This window comes from Octopus sinensis, linkage group LG12, assembly GCF_006345805.1.
Source record: "Octopus sinensis linkage group LG12, ASM634580v1, whole genome shotgun sequence".
Lineage (NCBI taxonomy): Eukaryota > Metazoa > Mollusca > Cephalopoda > Octopoda > Octopodidae > Octopus > Octopus sinensis.
Genome location: NC_043008.1, coordinates 64,132,575 through 64,143,338, shown reverse-complemented (window position 1 = coordinate 64,143,338; position 10,764 = coordinate 64,132,575). Strand labels below are relative to the sequence as shown.

General features: G+C 35.4%; 1 long non-coding RNA gene across 1 annotated transcript; it reads left to right on the top strand.

Moving 5' to 3' along the window:
* Window positions 1-2,261: 2,261 nt before the first annotated feature.
* LOC118765547 lies at window positions 2,262-10,423 on the top strand. Its single transcript, XR_005001410.1, has 3 exons — window positions 2,262-2,273; window positions 2,740-2,742; window positions 10,289-10,423. It is a non-coding gene; the product is annotated as an uncharacterized LOC118765547 (long non-coding RNA).
* Window positions 10,424-10,764: the final 341 nt, after the last annotated feature.

The following is a 10,764-nucleotide window of genomic DNA, read 5'->3' as shown; positions in this document are numbered from 1 at the left end:
ACACTCACGGAGTGGTTGACGTTAGGAAGGGCATCCAGCTGTAGAAACATTGCCAGATCAGACTGGGCCTGGTGCAGCCTTCTGGCTTCCCAGACCCCAGTTGAACCATCCAACCCATGCTAGCATGGAAAGCGGACGTTAAACGATGATGATGATGATATATATATATGTATGTGTGTGTATACGTTTATGTGTCTGTTTGTCCCCCCAACATTGCTTGACAACCGATGCTGGTGTGTTTACGTTCCCATAACTTAACGATTTGGCAAAAGAGACTGATAGAATAAGTACTAGGCTTACGAAGAATAAGTCCTGGGGTCGATTTGCTCAACTAAAATGGCAGTGCTCCAGCATGGCCACAGTCAAGTGACTGAAACAAGTAAAAGAGTAAAAGAGTTAAAGAATGGTTACTCATACAGATATGTGTATATTTTATCATATCTAAAAAAATATGTACCAAAAAAATTTCTGTGAACACCCAGAGCTAAAACCTGGAGGAAATGTTGATTATGAGATCTATATTTCCTTCTCTAGTTAATTATTAAAAGCAAAAATCCCCAAAGACTTTAAACCATTATTGGTCAAATATTATTAGTTTAAAATTTTGGCACATAGCCATCAATTTTATAGAGATGAGGCAAGCTGATTGCATCAACCACAGTGTTCAATTGGTACTTATTATAAGGGCCACAAAAGAATGAAAGGCAAAGTTGAATGTGGTGCCATTTGAACTCAAAATGTAGAAAGCTGTAAGAAATGATTGTTCAGTAATCATTGAACACCATTATCATGGAATAGCAGAAGGTGAGCTGTAGTTGACTGATTGCCTTTCAACCCAACATTTTAACTAACACTACATAATGCCACCAAATTGTGAAAAAAAAAAAAAAGGCAGCATAAAGCACAAATTGCTGCTGCTGACATGAAAAATTCTGTTATGATTCTATCTTTAGATGAGGCAATGGTCAAGCCTTCTAATTAGTGACTAATCTAGTTTCTTTAGTCATGTCATTCCAGAGTCAATAACATATCATGATGTGTCAGTACCTTTTCAGTATTGTCATCACCAGTACCAGCAGCAGCAGCACCAGCACCAGCACCACCACCATCATCATCATCATTTAACATCTGTTTTTCATGCTGGTATGGGTTGGACGGTTTGACCAGAGTTGACGAGCTGGTGAGCTGCACTAGGTTCCAGTTTGACATAGCATAGTTTCTATGGCTGAATGCCCTTCCTAATGCCAACCACTTTATAGAGTGTGCTGGGTACCTTAAGCACTAGAACTGGCATGAGTGCTTTTACAAGTCACTGGTTTATAAGTATCATATCATGACAATGATGTCTCATGTCACGTCACTGTCGTGTAACATCAATACTCTATCATTGGTGTGTTGTGCCATGTCACTGCTGCATTGTATCTTGCATGTTTTGTATCCTGTCACTTGTGAATTACTGTAATGACAAGTCACTGTCTTATTATCTCAGTGTCACATTGTATCATGCCAGTACCATGTTGTGTTGTATCAGTACAGCATTATGTCACTGTTGTGTCATCTTATGTAAGCATTGAGTTGTTCCAATGTCTCTTAGTTTCATGCCAATTTCACATTGAAACCGGGCCACATAGTGCCAGTGCCTCATGATGTAAATGTCACATCATGCCAATGTTACACTGAGTCAAGTCACACTGTACCAGTCTCACAATGAGACAATGTTACATTGTGTTAGCATTACATGTGTCAGGCTCATATAGTGCCAGTTTTACATTGTCGTCACATTTTGTCAGTGTCACATTGTGCCATATCATGTCAGTGTTTCATCATGTCAGTGTAACATAGTGCCAGTGTCATATCATTCCAATGTCACATCATGCCAGTGACTTTACATGCTAGTGTCACATTGTATCAATGTCACGTCATGCTAGTGTCACATCATGCCAATATCTCATTGTTTCAGTGTCCCATTGTGTTCCTGTAATGTCAGTGAAATGTCAAGTAGCAGCATTTGTGTAATATTGGTGTCATATATGAAAATAAAAAGCCCAAAGTATACGACCGAAATAATTCATATCCTTCAATAAATTCTAGTAATATTGAAAGGACTGTAGCAGAGTGAGAGAGAGGAAGAGAGAGGATGAGAAAAAGAGGAGAGAGAGAAAGAGAGAGAGAAGAAATAGATTGTGGAAGGAGAAAGGTATAGTCTATCACAGTTAGAGTGAGAGATATATAGAGAGAAAGATATGTAATCTGTCAAGGAGAGAGAAAGAAATGTACTGTATATGAAAGAGCTGAAGAGAGAAGTGTAGAGTTTATGAATGAGAGAAAGAGAAATGTATAGTCTGTCAAAGAGAGTGAAGGTGAGAGAAAGAGAGATGTATACTCTATTAGAGAGATATAGAGGTATTGAAATTTATACCCTAACAGAGAAAAATAGTTATATTCTCAGTTGAACTATGACCGAATTTAATATTTATTTCAACCTAAACATTACTTCAATAGCTAATCAATACTAATCAATACTAGTTTCTCTCATTGACACATATGTCACAAATGCAGAAAGATTAAGATTACAGTGAATGGAAACTTGACATATTTTGTCGAACTCCGGTATAATGCAAAAGTATGCTCAGTGGAATTTGAACTTAGAATATGTAGGTGTAGGAGTGGCTGTGTGGTAAGTAGCTTGCTTACCAACTACATGATTCTGGGTTCAGTCCCCCTGCGTGGCACCTTGAGCAAGTGACTTCTACTACAGCCTCAGGCTGACCAAAGCCTTGTGAGTGGATTTGGTAGATGGAAACTGAAAGAAGCCTGTAGTATATATATGTATTTGTTTGTGTAAATATAAGTATATATTTATATATATATATGCACAAACTCATATATATATATATATATTTATTTTTATATAAATAACTATGTATGTATATGTATATATATATATATATATATTGGCACAAGAGTGGCTGTGTTGTAAGTAGCTTCTTACCAGCCACATGGTTCCCTGTTCAGTCCCACTGTGTGGCACCTTGGGTAAGTGTCTTCTACTATAGTCTCGGGCTGACCAAATCCAGGTGAGTGGATTTGGTAGACGGAAACTGAAAGAAGCCCGTCGTATATATATGTATATATATATGTATGTGTGAGCATATATGTTTGTATGTCTGTGTTTGTCCCCCAACATTGCTTGACAACCGATGCTGGTGTATTTACCTCCCCGTAACTTAGTGGTTCGGCAAAAGAGACCGATAGAATAAGTACTAGGCTTATAAAGAATGAGTCCTGGGGTCGATTTGCTCAACTAAAGGCGGTGCTCCAGCATGGCCGCAGTCAAATGACTGAAACAAGTAAAGAGTATAAAAGGATGTAACTAAGCACTTTTGGACTTTTTTTCTAGTACTCAACCAATTTTACACTTCCAACAGTGACTGAATAACATTAGTATTACATTGGTTTATTTAATATTAGTATCTCTCTACTGGGTGTTTCACAGACTCAGAGTCATAGAGATTACTACTTTATTATGTTAAAGATTCTGAACATCTGCCATGGTTTTCACTATATTTTCACAGTTCTGTTAGAAAACTAGCCAAGATTAGATCTTGAAAGCCTCAGTTTCCTTCAGCATTTTTAATGTGTAGGTTACAATCTTATCTTTCAAGATATTTTCTTCCTTTCTGTATTTTAGTTTTTGGTTAGAAATGTTTATGATAGAAAAGGGAAAAGTTTGTTTCGTTTGGTATCTTTTGACCTTTTTCAACCAATCAAAAGTGTTGATTCGCCCTTTCATGACCCTATTATCCATTCCATAATTCATTCTGATATGTTCAATTGTGAAAACAGATAACAAGGGAGGTCATTTGGAGCAGTCGGTGCCAGGCATCTAAACAGAATGCTTCATTGCTGACTGAACTTAACAATAAGCTGACAACAACGCTGGTGCCACGACCTCTCAACTATACTTCACACCACCACTACCACTAACAACACAGCATTAACCACTACAGTACCACCAGCAACAGCAACAATGACAGTCACCTTTAGTATCCCCACCTGGACAACTGCTTTAACCTGTTAGGTAATGAAACTGCTATATTTGTTACCTATTTCTTTACTACCTCTCAAGGGGCTAAACATAGAGGGGATAAACAAGGACAGACAAAGGGACTAAGTCGATTACATCGACCCCAGTGTGAAACTGGTACTTTATTTATCGACCACGAAAGGATGAAAGGCAAAGTCGACCTCGATGGAATTTGAACTCAGATCGTAACGACAGACGAAATACCGCTAAGCATTTCGCCCGGCGCGCTAACGTTTCTGCCAGCTCGCCGCCATCTCTCTGTTACCATTTCTCTGCTGTCCCATTTACAGTTCACATATCAATCAAATGCAAATACCTACTAAAATTACATTTTATCTTTTATTTTCTTACTTGTTTCAGTCATTGGGCTGTGGCCATGTTTGGGCACTACCTTTGAAGGGATTACAGGAACAATTTAACCCCTATCTTTATATATAAAAGTGAAGTTGTGTGTCTGTCTCCTGCAATTTAGATTCCTAACTACTCCCACATTTTGTGGTGCAGTGTAACCAAAAGCGGGTATCTTATAGTCGTGATTCATATCGAGCCCTTCTGGGTATTAACGCGCATCTACGATGAGTCTACGATTTTAAAAATAATTTACCATAATTTTATTCCATTTTAATGCATTTTTTCGCTATTATATAAGGGAAGTAACTCTCTTAAAATGTCTACGATGAGTCAGCGATTTAAAAAAAAAATTATCATTTTTTTTCCATTTTTAATGCATTTTTTGCTATTTTTTGGCTATAACTCTCTAAAAATGCTTTATAGTTATTTCCCTTACAAATCCGAGCAACGGATACTGCTAGTTGTTTATAAAATTCAAATGGATATTGTAGTTGTGATACCCGTGCCAGTGGCACGTTGGGCCTCACAGAGGCAATGACAAAAGATTGAGACCTCTGAGATATGCTGTGACTGTGAAGACCCGACAAATAGAGTGAGTTCATGGCTCACAGGGTGGCCTGCTGTGCCATCCTTGGATCGTAGGGTGACCTGCTGTGCTTGAAGAGACTTATTGAGTCAAGTACATCAACATCAAAATAAAAATCAAATGGAAATTGTAGTTGTGATACCTGTGCCTGTGGCACGTAAAAAGCACCATCTGAACGTCGCCTTGACTGGCATCCGTGCTGGTGACACGTAAAAAGCACCGACCGATTGTGGCCATTTGCCAGCCTCCTCTGGCCCCTGTGCTGGTGGTCCATAAAATGCATCCAGTACACTCACAGAATGGGTTTGGTAGATAGAAACTAAAAGAAGACCATCATATGCATATATATATATATATATATATATATATATATGTGTGTGTGTGTGTATGTATGTATGTATGTGGTTTGTCAATAAAAAAATGCCAATCTAGGATGGTGGTTTGGTGGAACTACAAGAACATTGAATCAGATAGCCTTCGGTATTTTTGTTCTGATCCCTTGCGGTCTGAATTCAAATTTCACCATAGCCTACTTATGTAGTAGACTTAATCAATGGGTCCTCAAGTTTAGTACCACCATCTGACACTGTTTAATTTTAGTGGAGACTACTCAGTTACAAGCATCCAGACCTGGCCCCTGATTTGAGAATACCCGTTTCCCTTCTTCCCACATGTCTTGAACACTTGGAACAAGAGTCAGAAACAATGCTTTTCCTGTCCTAACACAAATGTTTAAAATATAATCCTCCATGCATAACCATCCCCCTTATATCACTTGCTAAGTGAAGCTAATTTACCCAAAGTTTCCATTATTTGATATATATATATATACATATATATATATATATATATATATATATATATATATATATATATATATATATATATATATATATATATACATACATAAATACATATATATGTACAAATACATACATATATATATATATACATATATATATATATATATATGTACATATACATACATATATATATATATATATATATACACTCACACATATACTGATTGTCATTGTTAATATTTCATCAAATCTCTCATTTGTTACTAATAGAATTATTATAATATTCTCTCTATTAGTCAAGCCATAAATACTTTTCTTTTTAATATTGAATTATTCTGAGACATATCTCACCATTTAATGAATCTTTCCATGTCAGTGATTTATGTAACAGAATGAGCAATGTGCTTGATTACAGTAACTCTTAATGTTCATATGAGCAGATGATGTATAGAAGAAAGAAGGAAAAAAAAAACATTGATGTTTGGTGAAGACATTTCAGTTTGAAAATAAATGGTTTCTGTCAAAGATGACAAAAAAAGGCAAGACCATTCTGGTATAAATTGACAGATGTGTAATAAGACACATGGTTATTAGATATTTCTTTATGTGATATGAATTGGCCATAATAATGTTCTATGGCTTTCTCTTATAAAGTGTTTGACCATGAATAATTGAAAAGACAGCAACTTTAGATGCTAGCTGATATTCCACTGACACCCAATCAAGGCAAGAAAATAGAATATTGAAAACTGATAGACTAAGGTAGGAAGAACTATAAGTAAAGGGAAATGTAATCTGACCTTTAGTTGCTTCTATTGAAATATTTATCAAACACAAACAGTAGAATTTGACCATTTCTTTTGAGGGTTACTAAAAGGATATTAGCAAAAAAAAATCTATTGTAAGCTATATTACATAATTTTCATCTGAGTGTGTGACTAAGATCTTCATGTTGTTTACTCTGCACTCTATACACAATATGATTATTGATCTTTGTAAAATAAAAACAAAACTCTAAGCTACAAAGCATGGATATATTTAGGAATTTGTCTAATTCATGCCAGCAGGGAAAACAGGCGTTAAATGATGATGAAGTTGATGATGATGGTGGTGGTGGTGGTGATGATGATGATGATGATGATGATGATGATGATGATGATGATGATGATGATGATGATGATGATGACGACGATGATGAAGACGACGACGATGACGACATGAATGATGATGATGATAATTATCTTCTGCAAACAGCTGCAACTGAGATGTATTTTACAACACCATACTAGGAATCTCTGTTCCCCATCAGCGTTGGTATGACTGAAATTCCATAATGTATCTTTGCCAACAAATTCCATTTAGTTGAATGATCTTCATTCAGTATTAGGATGTAGGGGTCTCCAAAATAAAGCGTTTGACATAGTTTGTTATTCAGCACAACAGCAGAGGCAAGCAAGGCCAACCAACCCTGTTTATCTACTTTGTTAAATTGAACACCTTTAGTTAGGTTGTCCCTAGAGCTGGTGTTACTCGGTGCAGTATCCCATGGTGTTGCCTATTTTCATGGACAATATTTGCAACAACACATATAGAATCCTTGGTAAACATTTTTGTGTGTAAGTGACATAAATCTCAATTCCCATATATCACTGAACACAATGTCAACAGTATTGACACAAACAACTAGCAATTTTTGTTTTTAAATTATATCTCTTAGTTACAATGTCATAGACACAGCGAAAGGGTATTTAGATTTACAGAGTTTGTTATGGTTGAAATGAAAATGCATAGAAATTTCGTTGATTTTTAATATTTTGATTCCTTGTTACATTATATATACTAATGGACTAGATATACTTTTTACTATTTTATAATTTATAAAAAAAAAAAAATTAACTCACTCTACTCCTACCCTCTGACATAATGTCACCCTATGTTGTCTACACCTTCTGGTATAGTCCTCATCCCTACCGGTAATGCCAGCGACTTTTAAGAAGTGATTTCTGGGGTCATTTATATGGTTCACCTAAATGTTCGATACTTTATCAACTTTGATAATTTACCAATTCATCGGCAACAAAATATTGTGTTTGATTCTCCTCTGTGTTTTTAAAATTTTGTATCAATGGAATTTCCATAACTGGTGGCTTTTCATTCTTGTCATAACAAAAAATATTAAAAAAACAAAAAAAAAACAAAAAACTTTCAATTGAATTTTTATTACTCAATTAGTTCATTACTAGTTTGATTATTCATTTAATAAATTAATTACTTGTGAAAATATGGATGACACATCTTTCGTGTTTGCATTTTCTACTATGGAATAAAAAAGAAGCCTTATTAGCCTTGATTGTTTTTCTAAAATGCAAATTAGCTTTGTAATTACGAATCAGAGTGAAATTCTTAAAAAAGCATACTACACCATGTATATTAAAATTTAAATGGATACATGAACCAATGACGGCAGTTGGTGGGTAGGAGTCTCTAAGTGGTTATTTGGTTTACTGGAAATAGATACTAGATTTTCCAGCAGTCACAAACTTCCTCTCTTACAAAATAAACAAGGAAGATATGCAATGCCTTAATAAGGTCATGGCTGGGATGCATTGGTGACATGTAAAATGCAACCATGCTGGTGACATATATAAGGCACCAGTGCCACTCACACGTAAAAGGTACCCATGCCAGTGGCATGTTAAAGGCACCCATGCCAGTGACATGTAAAGGGCAGCCATAACACTCTGTAGAGTGGTTGGCACAAGGAAGGGCATCCATCCATAGAAACCAAACCAAAAATCAGACTGGATCCTGGTACAGCTCTTCAGCTTACTAGTTCCAGTCAAACCGTCCAACCCATGCCAGCGAGGAAAATGGACGCTAAATGATGGTGATGATGATTAATTGAAGTTGATCTGAGATAAGCTGCATGACAAACAGATACAGCAGTACAATCCTGGATGAATGAAAAAAAAATGAAAACAAAAAGCATTGAAACATCTATGGTATCAAAAAAGTTTTGATGATTTAATGAGACAGCATCTGTGTAGTTAACTGACCTGCTAGAAATATGAACCAAATTACCTTAATTGGAGATGTTAGTTCCGTCAATCCAAACTGGAGAGTTTTATATAGCTTTTAACTGTTTCAGTTATTAGGCTGTGGTCATGCTGGGGCACTATCATGAAGAATTTTTAGCTGAATGAATTGACCCCAGAACGTATTTTTTTCTTTTAAGCCTGGTACTTATTTTATCAAGTTCTTTTGCTGAACTGCTAAGTTATCGGCACATAAACATACCAACACAGGTTGTCAAGCGGTGATGGGGGGAGGGGCAAATGTAGGCACAAAGATGCATACACACATATATGACTCGCTTCTTTCAGTTTCCATCTACCAAATCCACTCATGAGGCTTTGGTCAGCCTGAGGCTGTAGTCAAAGACACTTGCCCAAGATACCACACAGTGGGACTGAACCCAGGACCATGTGGCTAGAAAGCAAGCTTCTTATCATATAGCCACGTCAGCACCTGTATGTTACATGCACTTTTAATTGTTTGAAAATGGGTGAGACTACCAAAATAAATTATTGGCATTCAAATAGGAGTTTGAGTGTCTGGGCTGTGTAGTAAGAAGTTTTCTTCATGAACACAGACTACCTGGTCAGATGCTGCAGTGCAGTGTTTTAGGAGACTGACTTCTGCTGAAGTAACCTCTGTTTGACCTATATCTTATGAGAGGAATTTTGTGGACAGGAGCTATGCAGAACACTATTATATGTATGTAGGCATTAATTATATATTACACATTTCATTTCTCCTTTGTGTTATCTTACATACATCCATTTGATGACCAAAAGGCCTGTTTCCATTGTGTGTGTATAACTATTCTTTTTCTGTTGTTTTTGTATTATTATTATCATTAATATTATTATTATTATTATTAATATTATTATTATTATTATTATTATTATTATTATTATTATTATTTGTTGCTGTACACATACAATTGTTATATTATTTTAGTTTGTCTTGTTTGTTTTCATCCTTGTTGTTTACATTCGTTAGCTATTCCTAGAATCTTCCTGCTCTGGCACTGCCAAGATGGAGTGGTATCAATGTTAAAAGTGTGAAGCCACTAGGATGTCTTGGACATTGACTGATGAGGAAACAGCAGCAAAATTTCCATGTACTATGATTTTGTCTAATTTACCATTTGTTATGTTTTGCATATATATATATATCAGTGTGTGTGTGTGTGTATACATACATACCCACATACATATATGCATGCATACATACATACATACATACATACATACATACATACATACATACATACATACATACATACATACATATACATATACATACATAAATACACATACATATATTCATATATTCATATACACATATACATATATACAAACAAGCTGGGGGTTTTCAGAAAAAAAAAACAGCTAGCTAATTCGCACATTATAAATACAATCAGTAAGTGGAACAGCAAAAATATGCAAGACTTTTCTCAGGTTCAAAATATGAATTTGTTTTTGTTAACTACATTCCAAAATGGAGCTTTGTGTCTTGTATTAAAAATCACTCCTTCCATATACAAATATTTCAAATAATCAAAAATAGAACACACACACACACACACACACACACATACTCACACATACACACACACACACTAGTATATTGATAAATAAATTTCCAGCATTGTTGAATTTTAGCATTTTATTTTATTTTGTTTGCTGCATCTCAAATACTTTCATATTTTACAGCAATCTTCAGATAAATATTCATATAGCAACAGTAGCTATATCTAAGGGAATATTTACATACCAACAGTAACTGTAACTAGGTAGAATTGTTGCATAGCTTAAGAGGGATAATGTTTAAAATGCTTACAGTAAGAATTGCAAGAGCTTTTGAGTGAA